This window comes from Cryptomeria japonica, chromosome 9 (assembly GCF_030272615.1).
Source record: "Cryptomeria japonica chromosome 9, Sugi_1.0, whole genome shotgun sequence".
NCBI classification, from domain to species: Eukaryota; Viridiplantae; Streptophyta; class Pinopsida; order Cupressales; family Cupressaceae; genus Cryptomeria; species Cryptomeria japonica.
Window position 1 is genome coordinate 472,740,342 of NC_081413.1, and position 18,953 is coordinate 472,759,294.

Consider the following 18,953-nt stretch of genomic DNA (forward strand, 5'->3'; position numbering starts at 1 on the left):
ATATACAAGATCATAATAGCAAGTACTTATCTACATCAAAATAGGATTCCAATCTACTATACATGTTCAAGAGTCATATGATTCTACAAGAATAAATATAATCTAATTTTTTTATCCCCTAATTTCAACATAGGACATCATTCTCAACATGATAAACATATATATATCATGAACCACATACCAATACATCTATTACTATTTACTAACTTGCCATTAGTTTTATGAACAAAGTCATTTTATATACTCTAGTCAGTTACCACTACCGAAATATTCAGTCGGTAAGCACAGAGCAGTCGGTTATAGAAGAAAGTAGTCACAGAGCCTAGTATACACCGAGTTGTTTACCGAGTAACACTCTATGTCTACCAAGAAACAATAATGATACACCGAGTTGATATACACCAAGTGAAATGTGTTACCAAATTCATTGAACCTAGACACTTATGTGGAAACGTGTTACAAGATCGAGGAACAAAGAACCGTTATCACATTGGAAATTGCACTTAAAGATTTTGTATGATTTTGAGATCATCTATCCAATGAAATATTTTGTATGGTTAGTCATTCGATAAATCATGTTTGTAAGATCGAAGCAATGAACAGTTCACCGACATAAGAGATCTATTTATACAACATGGATTAAGGATAAAACATGGAGAAGCGGAAAAACAGAGGTGTATGAAGCAAGAAATGAGTAATAGATAAGGAAGCACTAAGTTTTGTGATTGTCAGAGACACAGAGGTCACCGAGAAGGATTTCAGAGAACAGTCAAGGAATAGAGTAAACAAAAGGGTTTACCGAGTTATCTTATGGGTTACTGAGGTATGCTATAAGCAAGGTAATCTCATTTTGAGCACATAGAATCTGCTATAACATTTCAAATGTAAAGTTGCAGATATTTGTAAACATTTTATTGTAATATTTTGAGTTGTAAGAGAAACCTCTAATAGGGTAAAAGACTCTAACAAAGTCTATAAATTGTAAAGCCTTTAACTAGGTGCATCATTTAGAATAAGTGTTGTAAAATCCTTTAGCAAGGTAGATCTAACAATCTTGATACTCCTAACAAGGTAAGCTATTAGAAATAGCTAAACATGTAGCTCTAACCGAGCAACCTTTATTATTGCCATAGTGAAGTTGTGGGTGCCATCCCCACCGCAGTTTTTGTCTCTAACCAAGAGTTTATGCGTAACCAAAATATATGTGTTATGGAGTGAATCATGTATGATTGTTATTTATTTGTTTTAGCTTTATGTTATGTTACAACAGTTTTTGGTTTATGCATAATGATGAGAGCCAATTATAGCCCATTTTATACCATACTTTAGATAATTTCATACACCTTTACCCTCATTTCCACATCCTATTTCTATTCAATTTCATTGTTTTAGGTTGCATATGATTAAATATTAGTAAGTAGTATTTATATACTTTTGAGATGGAATTATGAAAATTAATTATTGATTGTTATTATTAATAGGCATTATTATCTTCTTCCTTGGAAGATATATTTTACAAGATGAAAGTTTAAGGGTGCAGGTCCTCCTGTCATTTTCTAATTAGGAAATGATGTGTATTAATTTGGGACATGCATAATTGCTTCCAAGATGGCATAGTTGCTGACTGTACACTATTGGTTACCCTCCCTTGGTTCTTTTTGCAAACATTCTACACCCACGTTGGTTTCTCTTCATCACATCTTATTATGGATAATACAAACTCGTGCAAGATGCATTTTCCAACTGCATAGAGACCTTCGGTTTTCATTTGCTGTTAAGAGGATATATTATATTTGTGACCAACTGATATCCCATGATTTTCTACAGTAACTACTGCATCCACATGAAATAATAATGTGTGGGAAATGCTCTCTCTCAAGGAAACTGTAAATACTCGTTTTGGGTGAACAGATATGTTTGGCATAACCGTGGATCTCCTCATAGCTATTCCTGCTCATTGTTATAACAAATTTGTTTGGCATGAATAACCACCATTCCCTTTATTTTATTTGTAACTACTTACAGCCTATAAATAAGGTTGTATGTTAGCTATTGTTTTCTTATCATAAGTTATCTCTATTTTTTGTCTATATGTGTTGTAAAGCTGCATCTATATAAGCAGCAGGAGACATAAGTAGTGGGGGATATATATGTACAGCTCTACATAATGCACAACAACATGCAGAGATTATTATCATTTTAAAATATAAATTCTATATTTTTGTGCATGATTACAAAGCTATAAAACCAAATCTTTTCTTCATCACCAGGCAGCTGAGGAGGTGGGCCCACTCTGAAGTTACCCGGTGATTCTTTTCATTTATGTATAGAGTGCATTTGAGTTTGTTTTTATTTGTATTTTGATCAGTTTAGCATTGTATGGTATGTATTTAATCATAATATATTAGTTTATATATTCAATATCTGTGCTTGATTGTGTAATAATATCTATTTCATTTGAATTCAATTATGAATTAATTAAGGATTCTTTGTGAGTTGCAGCTATTTTCATTGTAGATTATTTTTGCTGAGTTGTCTCTATTTTTGATGTTCCTGTCACCAGGAAGTGACAGTTCTTGTCGCTGGGATTTATTTGGTTTTTCATAGATTTTCTTTCGTGTGTTGTAGTTGCATTCATAATCCCTCATCTCACAACTATCACCCCTTGATGGCATATTGCTCGGACACCTTTCACAAGCTTACGCTCTTGGATTGACACAAATAGACCAAGCTGAATTTCATCATACATTATTAATTATTTGCCCCAGTGTTGGCCCATCACATAACATTAAGTTATTGTTGGAAAAGGGATTTGAAGTACTGATTCACCCCTCCCCTCTCAGTACATTAGCTTTCCATATTGGGCCTAACAATTGGTATTAGAGCTTCAATCTTGGAAAAGGGTTTAACAGCCTAAAGAAAAATATCTTATCAATGGAAGGCTATAAATAATCTCGGAGAATTATGAATCTTCAAAATGAATTGGATCATGCTATCAAGTGATTGCAGACATGCAAAGACAAATGCAAAAATCATTGAAAGTTAGAAGAAGATTATCTGATGATTTGCAAGACTCTCAAGAGTTAGTGGAACAAATTGAAACATCATCTGAGAACAGTATATCTGAAGAGACTGAAGAGATGATTGGAGAATTGAAAGAAAAGAACAAAGCATTGAGTGATCAGCTAAAAGCAATGAAAAGAGGACATGAACATTTCAGCACAAAGATGACTGAAAATTGGATGCATTGAGGACAGCCAAGGATAAAGTAACTGATCTAGAAAGAGAAAAACAACAGCTTGAAGCATTAGTATCTGAAAAGAATGATGAAATCACAAGGTTGACTGGGATTCAACAAAATCTATCAAATCAATTGGGTTATGCACATCATGAAGCAAATCTAAAAGATGATGAGAATCAAGCATTGAAACTTGAAGTATCAAGGTTGACCGATGAACTTGAAACAGAGAAGAAATCCAAAGAAACACTGAAAAAGATTTATGAAGCATCAAAGATGTTGGATGAGCAACTGAATACAAAAAGACCCAACAAAGTTGCAGGACTCTGTTACAAAGGAAAAGACTCTACCGAGAAGGGAATCCACACTACCGAGAGAGGAGAATCATCAAAGCAAGCTGGAAACAAGAAGAACATCAAAGGAAAGAAACCTATTTGCAACTACTATGGAAATCAAGGTCATACTGCCAACATGTGTCATATCAGAAAAGGTAAGCAACCGAATGTCACAAGGTCTAATGGTTATTGTTACAATTGCAATAAATATGGTCACACATCTAACCAATGTAGGACAAAGTCTATTACAATTATCAGAAGGCAAAATTCAAAGGATTTTGTAAAAACTACAATAGATATGGACATAGTACTGGGAAGTGTTGGCTTAAGCAAAAGAACTATATGTGGTCTGCACACCGAGCAAATACTAGAGGCTACCAAACTCACACAAATCCTAACCGATAGTATTATGCAGTACCATGAGAATTACAATACAAGGATATAGTGTGAATGTTGTGGAAGAAATGGACACATAAGTGCCAACTGCTTTATAAGGTTTGGAATGAACAACCGAAGATCATGGAGAAATCCTGGTATGGCATGTTTTCATTGTCACAAAGTTGGACACTTGGCTAGAAATTGTAGAGATCAACCTAGAGGAGACACTGAGGAAATAAAAGGCAAATTACAGATGATTTGGAAAAAGAAGGAAATTATGTCAAATGAAGAAAGCACCTTCTCTACCGAGTTAGGTGCACCTATTTCAAATTAATCGGTAAAGGTATGAAGGGACTACATTCTCTCGAGGTTAAATCTTAAACAGTTCCTATTTTATCATGTACTTAGTTTTAAAATCTGCATAACTAAAGATGCATTAGGAAATTTGAAATTTTATCAAGTCTTTTGGAAGCCTGTCTAGTCAGTAAATACAGGAAGACTGACTACTCGGTAAAAGCATAAAAAGGAAGTGGTACCGAGTGCGTTTAATGTTTTCTGACCTAACTGCATGAAGCTCAATAAGGTATATTGTGTACTTAAAGCTTTTGCATGGTCATTTTACACTTACCAAGCTTTTAGAGAGCAGAGCAAAGCGATTCAAAGGCGATCAACCACCTCTCGATCGAATTTCAAGGTATTTACATCAATCACAATGCATTGTCAAGTTAGTTTATGATCATATCAATTGTGAATATCTGTTTTACATTTGCTAAGTGGAAAGCGTCTGTCGTCTTAAAGTCTTCAAACCCTAAGAATCTTCTGTTAGTATCTATCTGAAATCTGCAATGGCACCTAAGATCCAGAAGCTCGTTGTTGTTGAGAACATTGAAAATCCCTCACTGAAATACTCTCTAAGTCCCAAAGTAGCATCTGAACCGGATGACAAAACTGCATTTTCACTCATTCTGGATAGGGTTTTACTAGTTGAGGATGTTAGATTCTTCACTAAGTGTCATGTTGAGGAACTAGGTCATGTTGAAATCAAGGACACATATGATGAATTGTGTACCGATGGGAAATTGGATAGCAAGTATGAACACATTAAAATCAAGGGATTGACCGAAGCCCTAACCTATCCCCATGTCTTCAAACCCCAATGGGTCAAGTTTGTTTTGAGCAGAGTTCATGATGATTTCATGTGGTTAGAGGAGCAACCATTTAAAATCACCAAGGAAATCGTTCACTTGATCACCGGTTACCCTATTTTTGATCATGCTCGAGCTCAGAAAATGATATCACAGAAGGAATTGATCACTTTAACCGGAGTTGAATCTGATTGCGGAGGACTAAAACTGAACAATGTCACAGATGCAGAGCTGAAGTTTTCTATTAGAGTAATAGGTTATTGTTTCTTTCAATCGGCAAGGGAAAATAGTGTACCCTGTGCAGCAGTCGATTTAGCATATAAAATTGTGAAGAAAGGAATGAAAATTGATCTTTGTGAAGTATTGTTGAAAAACCTGTTTGAGAATCTAAACACCATAAGGAAGTCGAAGAAGAACAACTCGGCTAACACACTGAAGTTTGGATTACTTTTGGTATGCATGTTTTTCTATTTTGAGAAATTCTTTCCATCAGTCAGTAATATAGTTTGGGAGCTACATCGACCAATCACCCATCAAATCAATGACTTCATCAAAAAGCTAGGTGATAACTTTAATGATATTATGGATGATTACTTTAGCAAGTTTCAAGAAAAGATGCATAACAGGTATAGAATTCCACCCCAAGTTAGTGGAGAAATACAAAGATGATATATGCTTTGAAGTAGACACCAACTACTGCTATATCAATGTTGTGGAACCAAGAACTCAATCTTTGCCACCTATGGGTTATGAGATTGATTTTGACATAACATAATAGTAGATAGATGCTTTTCTTACATTACCAAGGCATGCTATCGAGCTGAGATATGGTACATTTGAAGAAGTTAAAGAGAAAGTTAATATGAGCATTGTATTACCTAAGGCTACAAAGAAAGCAACAAAAATGATCAAGGCATTAACAGAGAAATTTGGAGAAGGTTCTTCCTCCACACCTGTCAAGGGCACTGTAGTCATCACCAAGGAGGAATCTAAAGCCCAAGAGGTAGCTATCACATTGAGCACCAAGTTGCCTAAAGGAAAAGTTTTGAAAAGGAAGAAACAGGATACATCAAAGGTATCACCGACTCCTTCAGTAAAGCGCCCAAACACTAGATCATCTACAGTGTCACCGAGTAAGAAACCAAAGAATGTTGCCACACCAAAGGTAACAAAAACTTACAAGAAATCTACTCGGAGACTCATTTTGACTAAAGAGTCCAGTGACACCAAATCGAAAGACAAAAAAAAATTTCAGATTGTCAAGAGTAAAAAGGTAAATGTACATAGTGTGAATAATTTTTGTACTAATCTGAAGCAATATGGTGGATTTGGAGCATTTCAATATGTTAAGTATGAATCCAGATCTGATGATGAAAAGAGACAAATTGAAGAAGTTGTAATCTGCACACTTTTGAAATTCTAAATGGTCCCATTGGAAGTATCTAAATCTCTTCCAAATGAATTATATTTGCATATTGATAATAGGTGGAAGTATGTCATGGACTTAGAGAAATAGATGAGAGAAAGAAGTCTAGTACATCTCTTTCCAGACATGTCGGTAGATGAGATCATTGAACATCTGAAAAACTACCACACAAACTTCCTAGTCAAGCAAAGAGCCTTGAGATTGATGAATGGCCTTTATTTGGATGTAGAGAATGAGACCAAAGAAAAGTGGTAGGAAATCTTTCAAATCAAGAATTTTGGTGAACAAGTTGACATTGAAATAGTTGACGTCACTGAGCAAGATCTTGATATCACCGAGCAAGACCCTGCTGACACTATACAAATTAATGAGGATATCTTGGACACCGAGGCACAAGAACAGGAAATGATAGAAGGGAATGCATATGCCAAACTGGTATCTAGTGAGTCAGTTTTGGAACAAGTTCAGCCCTATCCTCCGGTCACTCAGCCTGTTTCAACCGAGGCCCCTCAAGATACTAAACAAGGCACAGAGGGTCACAAGTCTACAGACGGAGAATCTACCTCTCAGGGCACAGGAGAACAGACTTCTCAAGCACCCGCAAGCACTAAAAAATGTTACAACTAAGACACCAAGCATAGAGGCACCAAAGGACACTACAGAGGCTAAAGAAACTGACCAAAGTGTTGCATCTACCGAGCAACCTACCGAGGGTCAACAAGCCTCCCAAGCCATTGTATTAGTACAACCAGTGAAAACTAAAGAAAAGAAAATGAAAAAGCATAGTTTCAAATTAGATTTGTCAAAACCAATAGCGTTGCCAAATGTAGACATCCAAATTAAAAGGGCAAGAACTCATTGAATTCGGTGAACTATGCAAAGCTAAAGAAGAACAGGAAAAGCAAATGGCTATTCAAAAGAAAAACAAAGTACTTCTGAAGGTGAAAGCACTGTTAACAGATATGCTACTTGAAGCTACAGTGACAAAAGATGCAGCCATCCATATTCAACTGGATGAACTCCTAACTAAAATAGAGACATCTGGAGTAGACGCATCTGAATATTTGAGCAAGTTAAAGGACAAAGAGCTTACTGCTAAAATGATTGAAGAGGTACAGAAAGCTATTGCTATTGGCAAAGTAAAACTTGTCAAATTTATTGTTGAGTTGTCCCCTCAACTCAAGCACATTCTTTATTTATTTCAGAAACTATACATTTTCTTTATTCATTAAGGATATCAAAAATAAAACAGAAGTGATTGAGAAAGAGATCACTGATCTCTCAAATAAGTTGACCACTGAGTCAAATTCTATTTAGAATTTCTATACCAAGCTACAAAAGCTCATGGCTCAACAATTGGAACTTAGGAATGAAGAGCACCAAATAAGGATGGACATAATGACTCTTCAGACACTATTCATTCCTCATCTTTCATCCGTCCAAGAACAGATCAACAAGGCCACCTTCCTATCCACTCAACCAAAGGGAAGCACCTTAGATGGACTCATTTCACTGTTAGCTGACATTACAGCTCAGAATTCACTCATGGATAGTGTTAAGGATGCCCTCTCTACCGCTCTCACCGAATGCAAAGACAAAGTATAAATCCATTTTTGACTAGTTACCTCCATCAAATGGTAACTAATTTTTGATGTTTGTCAAAAAGGGGAAGTATAGTATCAAAGTATACAGGGGGAGTATACTGAGCAATGATCAAAGAGCAAAGAACAAGTGCAGTGAACATAGAACATTGATCACCAAGCATGCATAATCAGAGTTATGTACAGTATATTGATAAGGGTAGTATATCTAAATATACTATTTCATTAACAAATGTATATACTGTTTATTTAGTCAAATTTTGTAAGTTTATAGATTTTTGAGTTATAACTTTGAAAGAAGTTTTGTCAAACATCTCAACTAATGTCAAAAGGGGAGATTGTTACTATTTACTAGGTTGCCATTAGTTTTATGAACAAAGTCATTCTATATACTCTAGTCGGTTACCACTATCGAAATATTCAGTCAGTAAGCACAGAGCAGTCGGTTATAGAAGAAAGTAGTCACAGAGCCTAGTATACACTGAGCTGTCTACTGAGTAACACTCTATGTCTACCGAGTAACACTCTATGTCTACCAAGCAGCAATAATGATACACCGAGTGAAACGTGTTACCAGATTCATTGAACCTAGACACTTATGTGGAAACGTGTTACAAGATCGAGGAACAAAGAATCGTTATCACATTGAAAATTGCACTTAAAGATTTTGTATGATTTTGAGATCATCTATCCAATGAAATATTTTGCATGGTTAGTCATTCAATAAATCATTTTTGTAAGATCGAAGCAATGAACAATTCACCGACATAAGAGATCTATTTATACATCATGGATTAAGGATAAAACATGGAGAAGAGGAAAAACAGAGGTGTATGAAGCAAGACATGAGTAATAGATAAGGAAGCACTGAGTATTGTGACTATCAGAGACACAGAGATCACCGAGAAGGATTTCAAAGAACAATTAAGGAACAGAGTAAATAGAAGGGTTTATCGAGTTATCTTATGGGTTGCCGAGGTATGCTATAAGCAAGGTAATCTCATTTTGAGCACATAGAATCTGCTATAACATTTCAGATGTAAAGTTGCAGATATTTATAAACATTTTATTGTAATATTTTGAGTTGTAAGAGAAACCTCTAATAGGGTAAAAGACTCTAACAAAGTCTATAAATTGTAAAGCCTTTAACCAGGTGCAACATTTAGAATAAGTATTGTAAAATCCTTTAGCAAGGTAGATCTAACGATCTTGATACTCCTAACAAGGTAAGCTATTAGAAATAGCTAAACATGTAGCTCTAACTGAGCAACCTTTATTATTGCAGTAGTGAAGTTGTGGGTGCCATCCCCACCGCAGTTTTTCTCTCTAACCAAGAGTTTCTGCGTAACCAAAATATATGTGTTATGGAGTGAATTATGTATGATTGTTATTTATTTGTTTTAGCTTTATGTTATGTTATAGCAGTTTTTGGTTTATGCATAACATTAAAGTTATTATTGGAAAAGGGATTTGAAGTGCTGATTCACCCCTCCCCTCTCAGTACATTAGCTTTCCATATTGGGCCTAACAACATCATCTTATTACAATAGCATGGTTCATCTACATCAAGTTCAATTACATAAGAGCACATGAAGCAAGTACTTATTCTTCTAGCTACATCCCATCCTAATGCTTAATAATACAAGTTACATAGACACATATTCATATTCCTCATTTACAGAACATCATAATATGATAACATCTCCAATACATAGAAATCAGCACCACAAGACAACCACACATTGAAAAGTCATCCAAATCATACAAGCTACATCCATTTTTTTTTATATCTCAAGGTAATTAACATTGGAGATTATCATCTTTCAAATCAAGGCATCCATGATAATTAACATAATCACCACCATCCACAAGACATAGAATTTATATCATTAATTAATTTAATTAATCAAGAGTAACATCTACAATAGATTGTCCATTTACAACAATATTATTCAATACATTCCATTTTGAATCATCCTACTACAAGTTCTATTATACATGTACTCAATATGAGGATTGCATAGTCTTCTTTACATTTACATCATTCATAACACATGATATCAATTCTAATTACATAGATATGTTCCAAGAATAGCCACGTGAATAATCTAAGAATCCAACCTACACACGCTAGCACCCAAAGAAAATATCCCAATGGTAGAAGGTATCAAACCACCAGACCATGTGAAAACAAATAGGAACCACCCCCCATGCTCAGAGATGACAAAAGGTTCCAACTCACACTCAAGACCTAATATGACACCTAACAACCATAGGATACAACATGGCACCACAAAACTCCAGCATAAGAATATAACGTCAAAATACATCACATGGCTAAATCAAAGAAAACAACCTCTAGAGGCACAAACAACAAATCAGGGCATATAAATAATGGACACATGTGGGATAGAGTGTCATCACATTCTAACTTCATGTGCCATTCCTCTCCACCTTGGAGCCATTCAAGGGAGATCAGGTATACCTCTCGAACGGTCTTCCCAATCTAGGATCTCAAAACCCTCTCACTAGGTCCGTCCAATTAGGGCATACAATATCATATTCTTTATCTTGATTAAGTGAATTCCTAAATACCCAACCCACTAATCAATTATTAATAATTTTATCACTTGCAAATTAAACCATAAACTCTTCATGTGGCTCCATCAAGTCTAGACCCCTTCCTAGAGGCCTAATGCTCACGACCTTGGTCCACACGTGAAAGAGTCCACTATCCCCAACCATGGAACAAGACCATACAGTAGGAACATAACAAAATACATCATACAACAACATGAGGTTCGACATAGAAAGTATTGAAAATTACCATTATAAATTTGATACAAACTGAATCATAAAGGTAGCTATGACCATACAAACAAATGACATAAAACAAATATCATTTCATAAGGTCAAGCATCATAATGCAACAATAAAGAGAGCCTCAAGAGTGACATAAACACATAAATAGGGAAATAATATGAATCCAATGATACCACATAGTCCTCAACAACAAGGCACAACATAACCTCTCGTTGTAGTTGCATATACTCATCCTCCACGGCAAGGAATACATACATCTTGCTGGAGAAACCTTCCAAACCTCAACAAACAAGTGAAAAAATACTTTTTGGAGCCCAAATCGAATTCAAACGCATCACAAAATCATGGATCGATTCTCAAAAATTATCAATACATCAAACCTTATCCTTTGGAGTTCAAAACCAACAAGAAAAGTCAACCCAGAAGGTCAAAACCCTATCCAAGAATATGTTGAGACCGTTTTAGTGCTTTTGTCCTACTCTGGTGCTTTTGACTCCCAGAGTGGCACTTTTGTCACTTATTTTAGTGCTTTTGTAACTTAGTAACAACATTTGCAAAATGGGAAAAGAATGCAATTAAACATGCCCAGATTTGGGTAGAAGAACAAACAAGGTCTGGAACTAAATTGGAACTCATAAGGGACCCTCTAAAATGTGGAATAGGGTTTACATGAAATCAACATGACCAATAAACCAAAGATATGCCTTCAACTAGTGAATACATGAACCAAAATGTGTCGTAGAGACAACCATACAAATGTCAGTCAAAACATGAAGACTCCAAACTGTATGAGAACCTAAAAAAGGGTATACAAAGGCAATACAAACCACCACAACACAAATACCATTGCATAAAATAGTCATAGGGATATTATAACCACAAAATCACATCTCCAAACACCCATTTTCTGCCATACCCAAATTGAAGTCACAAATTACAACTTAAAGCATTCCCATTGAATTTCCCCTTCAATATCCAAAATAAATAACTAAAAACAAATCTATATTTTCCCCAAACAATCCTTGGAAAACACTTGCAGACAACCTTTCCTGAAGATCAAAACCAAGAATAAAGTATCCAGATCCAACCTAGAAACGAAGCAAGCCAATAAAAAATTCGATAAAGAAATCTTCAAAATCCAACAAGCTTCAAACTCAATCCAAATCCTCAAGCAATCTGCGAATTCTCTCGGAAGCCGACTTCCAATGAATGCACGAGAAACCATCAAAAAATACCCCAAAAATCAAACCCAAAACTTTACTAAAAATTCCCCAATCAAAATAACCTCAAAACAATATATTATACCAACCCTCACATAGTTCGAGGAAGGTATTAAATAAATATATATTATTTACCTACCTCCCCCATTCCACCAATTAGATAAAAGGGCAGGTAGACTACTATTATTTCAAGTTAACCAAAGAGGGGAGTAAAAAGACAAATAATTAAATAATAGTTTATACACCTCATAATAAAATATTATTCATAAATAATGATATTATTTATTTTTCCCAATAAATAATAAACCACCACATAAATTAAATAAATATCCATAAATAATAATATTCAACCATAAATAAAATACCAATGCATAGATTAAATAATATTAATTAATTAAATAACAATTATTAATAAAATAACCAAAAGTAAATTATAATAATAGAAAATCAAGAGGCATCATTAAAACAATTAGAATAAAATAAAAATAAATATAAAAATTCATTAATCAACATTAAACAAAACTCAATTAAAATATAAGTATATAAACAATAAATAACAATAATGTTTATAATAAACAATAAGTAATAGTTAAATCTCAATTAAAAATTAAATCAAATGATAAATAAATTAAATCAAATAAACATTAATCAATTCAAAAATACATAATAAATAATTAAACAATCACTCTTTCCAAATAAATAAACATTGACTCAAATCACCTTACGCCAAAGGGAATGGCCACAACACAAGACTCTAACCTCAACTTGCATCGTAGCGCAACCAACAAGGTACACAACTTAGACCTAGAGTGTGTGAGGGAAACTATGTCATCTCCGATAACTTGCCATTGGGATAAAGACACGCTCAGACCTATGGTGGAGTCGATGTCTAGTACCTGCAAACCTGCATCAAACACTAAACACAACATATACATCATAATTAACAAACAAGTGATAGAGAATCATGATGACATATCATGCTCGTAATGAGTGATATGACATCATCTCTACTCACGAAGATAGTCACACAATATAACATCGAAACATCACATAGAATCATAATCATGAAATAGGGTTAGAATCATTATAACATCATAAGTCTTATAACCACATGAACAATAATCACATATAAATCCATCCATCCATCAAGGTGATTCCATGTACTAACATCTAAAAGAATCATCAAGTGCCACATATCATAAAGTATGTCTCACATCATTAGTCATTCACATAAGGTAACTAGCATCATCGATATCATCTTGGATAGTAATAAGGTCATAAATAATCACCTAAGCATCAACCATAAATCAAATTAGGTCTATCAATATGCAAATCTAGGAGGGGCACTATATATATATATATATATATATATATATATATATATATATATATATATATATATATATATATATATATATATATATATATATATGTACATATGTATACATATATATATACATACATATGTACATATATATGTATGTATGTATACACACACATATATATATGTACATACATACATGTATGTATGTGTATGTATATATATACATATATATATATATGTACATATATACATACATATATGTACATATATACATACATACATACATATGTATGTATATATGTATATATATATATATATACATACATATATGTATGTATGTACATATATATATGTGTGTATGTACATATATATATGTGTGTGTGTATACATACATACATATATATGTACATATGTATGTATATATATATGTATACATATGTACATATATATATATATATATACATATATATATATATATAAATACATATGTATATATGTATATATATATGTATACATATACATGTCTGTATATATATGTATGTATGTATACATATATACATACATATGTATGTATATATCTATATGGATATTTATACATATATATATATGTGTGTGTATACATACATACATATATATGTACATATATATATATATATGTACATATATATATATATATGTACATATGTATATATATATATGTATACATATACATGTGTGGATATATATGTATGTATGTATACATATATACATACATATGTATGTATATATCTATATGGATATTTATACATATATGTATGTGTGTGTGTATGTGTGTGTGTGTGTACTATACACACACACACATACATACATACATACATGTGTGTGTGTGTGTGTTTGTACATATGTACACACACACATGCATGTATACACACACATACATATACATGTGTGTGTGTGTAATATATGTGTACATATGTATGTATGTACATATATACATACATACACAAATATGTATATGTATATATACATACATGTATGTGTGTGTACATATCTATACATGTATACATACATATATGTGTATATATACACATATATATATGTATACACATATATATAAATATACGTACACACAGACACACACACACATATACACGCACACACACACATATATACTTACACACACACACATACATACATACATACATACATACATACATACATATACACACATGTGTATATGCATATGTATATATATGTATATGTATATGTATATGTATATATATATGTATACATAGGTACATATATGTGTGCTTGTCATATGAATTATAAATATTAAAAGTCAAAGTATTATAATCATTTGTTTGGTTATTTAGATTATCCTAGTTTATGAGAATAACATAATCCAAGACAAGGATAAGGTAACCCTAACTACTTAGACTGGCCTTAGGGTTTACCTGATTTGATACTGAACTAATGGAAACAAATCCTACTCATCTCAACAAGTCTTAAACTTACAATTTAGGGTTTCAAATGGCATTAGGTCATGTATATGGTGAAAATGGATAACAATAATAACAATATTGAAAGGCTAAATGAATTCAACCACAAAACCCTAGCCTAACAACAACAAAGATCCACCATAACATATGAAGATTACCTAAGACAATGCAAATCAAATGAAATCACAAAGATTATACCATCACATGTCCAATAGGGTTTTGATCTCCATTCTTCCTATCTCCATTGATCTTGCTTGATATATTTGCTCTCAGATTTTATATGCACAAGAGCTCAACAAAGAACGGAATGTGGTTGCAAGTAGGATCGTAGTGTAGTCCAGTGAATGATTAGCCTGAATGATTAGGGTTTGATAATGAAGGAAGCATCTCCTTATATAGAAGACACAATATGAAATGGAGGGATAAGATTGAGAGGTGTAAAAGGAGGCCGGCTATGATTAGAGGGTAGGTAAAAGAAATAATAAAATAATGAAAGGGGTAGGTAGTGTAGGAATTAAGAGATGAATGACATGTGTCATAGGTAGAAAAGGTTAATGAATTAATTAAATAAATAAAGATTTATATAATTAATAGAAGAAGTGGGATCAATTAAATAAATAAGATATTTATTTAATTTAGGAAAAGGATAATTTAAATAAATAAATGTATTTATTTAAATGAGAAATAAGGCTAGAAGAGGATAAATGAATTAATTAAATAAATAAAGATTTATTTAATTAATAGAAGAAATAAGCTTAGATAATTAAATAAATAAAATATTTATTTAATTAGACTAGACAATTTTAGGTGTCTACAGGTCCTTCTTTTGTTAGATCCTGACCCGGTGATACTTTATGTTGGTTAAAAATTTTGTACACCTGGAAAGGCGTGAAAAATTATAGATTCAACCACAGGGTGTGAGTTAAAAAATCTCCTAATTGTAAGGAAAGGCTCCCTCTTTCCTACTTCTTCTAACTATTACAAATTAATTACAACCTATAAACACTAATTTAATTTTGGGTGAACAACATCATTTTGTCCTTCTCAAAAAGATGATATTCTTTTCTCTTGCTTTAGAAAAGAAACTATGACTTATAGTAACAAATATAGAAACTTTTAAGAAATTTCAATAATTACAAAAATGCTTTTACAAAAAGAAGTGAAATTTCCAAAAAAACACAAAGTCTTTGGTCGCTTCCCCAGGACGGGAATGTAGAAACAAAATCTCAAAGTCTTTACTCTTCTACTTGTCCTATCAACCTTTAAAAATATTTATCAGAGTAATAGCGTACAACATACAACAACCCAAAGTCTATCAATATAATGCACTTCTAGACTACTATTGAACAAGAACAATTACAATCACAAAGTTGTGTATCTTCTTCTTATTCTGACGCTCAACTATGCTAATTTAACCCTCAATATTTGCAGCACAAAGTTTGCAAGAAATCAGATTAAAGCTCCTTTCAACAACCTTCCTAGAATCTCAAGTATATGCAAAAAAATATATCACTGTAACATAAGAATACAATGAGTATATGAACAAAGCATCAACACAAATTCTGAAAACTCAAATGTTCTCCTTATATTGCTTGACAGACAAAGTTACAAGTATAAAACACAAAGTTTTTATCACTATAAATTTTTGTAGAGTTTTTATTGTTTTCCAAAAAGATAGATATTACATAGAGCCCTCTCCAATATATAGGAGAGGAGCTAAAGAGCAAAAAGTGAGAGTGGTCTAACTAACTAAGACTTATTTCACAACTAACTATGACTTATTCCAAATTACAGTCCTACTATCTTTCAACTTGTAATTTGTTTCCATGTAATTACAAGCTACAAGAATACAAGTGATGCACATGAAAGGGGACAAGCAAACAAAAGCCCAAAGAGTTAGTTATTGTTAGTCTCAACCAAAAACCAAATAAGGACAACAAACTCTAAAAAACCTTCAAATGCATATCAAAGGAGATGAAAATAAAATAAAAGAAGCATAAACAAGTGAAAGAAGAGTAATAAGACTCCCTAAGATGCTCCCATAGTGCTCTTGATAGCCCTCCCTTGTTCTTCTCCTCTCCAAGATCCCAAAAGCTTGCTTGAGTGTAGCTCTCAGTTTTAGCATGTAGCCATGGATGCCAAATGAAGTATTGAATGGTGATTGAAAATAAACTTCTATTGCTATGAAAATAAACAAAATAGAATTGCTATGAGAAAGATAAATGGAAATTCCAATGCAACTATAATAACAATGCTCAAGATGCTTCCTTGCTTGCTTGAGGATGAGGGTTCCTTTTATAGGAAAAATGGTTGATTGAAGGGTCAAGATTGATTTGGCTTATGGAGGGCTAGGATTGCATGAGGAGAGTTTGATCCTCAATCCATGTTTGCAACTTCTACCAATGCAATGGTGACAAGTGGCACCATGAGATGGATTGAGAGGAGATGGAAGAAGCATTAAATGCTTGGGAGGACATGAGGGTAACCTCATGTGTTTGGGTTATTAAATAAAGGCTTTATACAATAGTAAATCTATTACCCAATGGGTAAACTCTTGTGCAAGGTTTACCCATGGTTAGGCCTTGGTCAAGGGAACCAAACCCTTGGGGGTTAGTGTGTTGAAAAAGGGAAGCCATTAAGACTTTGTAAGAGTCTTAAATGGGTGATATGATGGGTTGAGGGTTAATTTGGGGTTAGGGTTGTGCAAGTGTTTATAAAGGGGTTTAGGCTAAAATAGAAGGGATTAGAAGAAACTAGAAGAAGGGTTAGTGAACAAGTGTACTTTGTAGGAGAATGCAAGTGGTTGAGGGTGAATAGGATTTTGTTTTAGGGATTTTAAATAAATTTTTAATTTATTTAAATGAGAGGAAAGGGGGAATTAAATGAATTGATAGATTTATTTAATAGCTAGACTTGTTACCAAAATTTCACGCCAGCTAAATTTTGGTGGCCTATTACAGGCCTTACATAGTGCAATTGAAGGAAGGTACACAAAATATATATAAAAATAAATCACAAGTTCTTCATTTGCATGTTATGCTTTAAAGGTCAAAATTTATTTCATATATGCAAATATTTCAGACAAATGGTAACAACAGATTGCATATATATAGCTCTTTATTACAAAAAAGTGTAAGGTGTCCCACACAAGCCGTGGGAATGGTTGAAAACTGAAACCATAAACAGATTTTTTCATACCTTTATGAAAATAAACTATACAACAGAAGAAGAAAAGAGTATGAGAATAGAGTAACCCGTCATTGCCTGGAATGACGAGCCTGGGCTTGAGAGAGTTGTTAAGCCACAACTGCTCATCCACTCCAACTTATTTCGCTCACATTCCAAGAGTACCTGCAAGAGATTTAGAAAAATGATGTTAGAGCAATGAGGATTATCATACTTTCATACCCAAACTCAATGGAAATATAGTTTATCTACATAAGGATATCAAAACACATGCCTATAGCTATCAATATGTCAGAATTAGAGACAAGGAGTCAATGCAGAGAAAATTCCATGAAATAGCAGTAAGTATCATGTTTTATCTAATGTGTTTGTTTCATGTGCAGAAATAGGTTTTCATATCATGAATATCAAGTATGTGGGTTAAATGGGCCTCCCACAAGGGTAGAGCTCAACATACTGAGTAGTGTTGCAAGAACAATCAGATACAAAATACCAATCATTATATGAGCCATCAAAGAAACAAGTACTTACAACTATTAGCACACACACTGACACATAATGGAATCAACTCATTAGGTGATAGTGAGTGTACTAGTAAGTGCAAATACAATCCTCATTTAGGCAAACTCATATGGTAGTGATTAAGGATGCAAGAAATATTTAATAGATCTTTTGATATCATCAAAGAGGTAAGATAGTCATCCTCCAAGGCCTCAAAAGCATAAATGCAAGAAAAGACTATATCAAAAGCCTTTATATCAACTAGATCAAAAGTCTTTATATCATTTATTAATGTAGA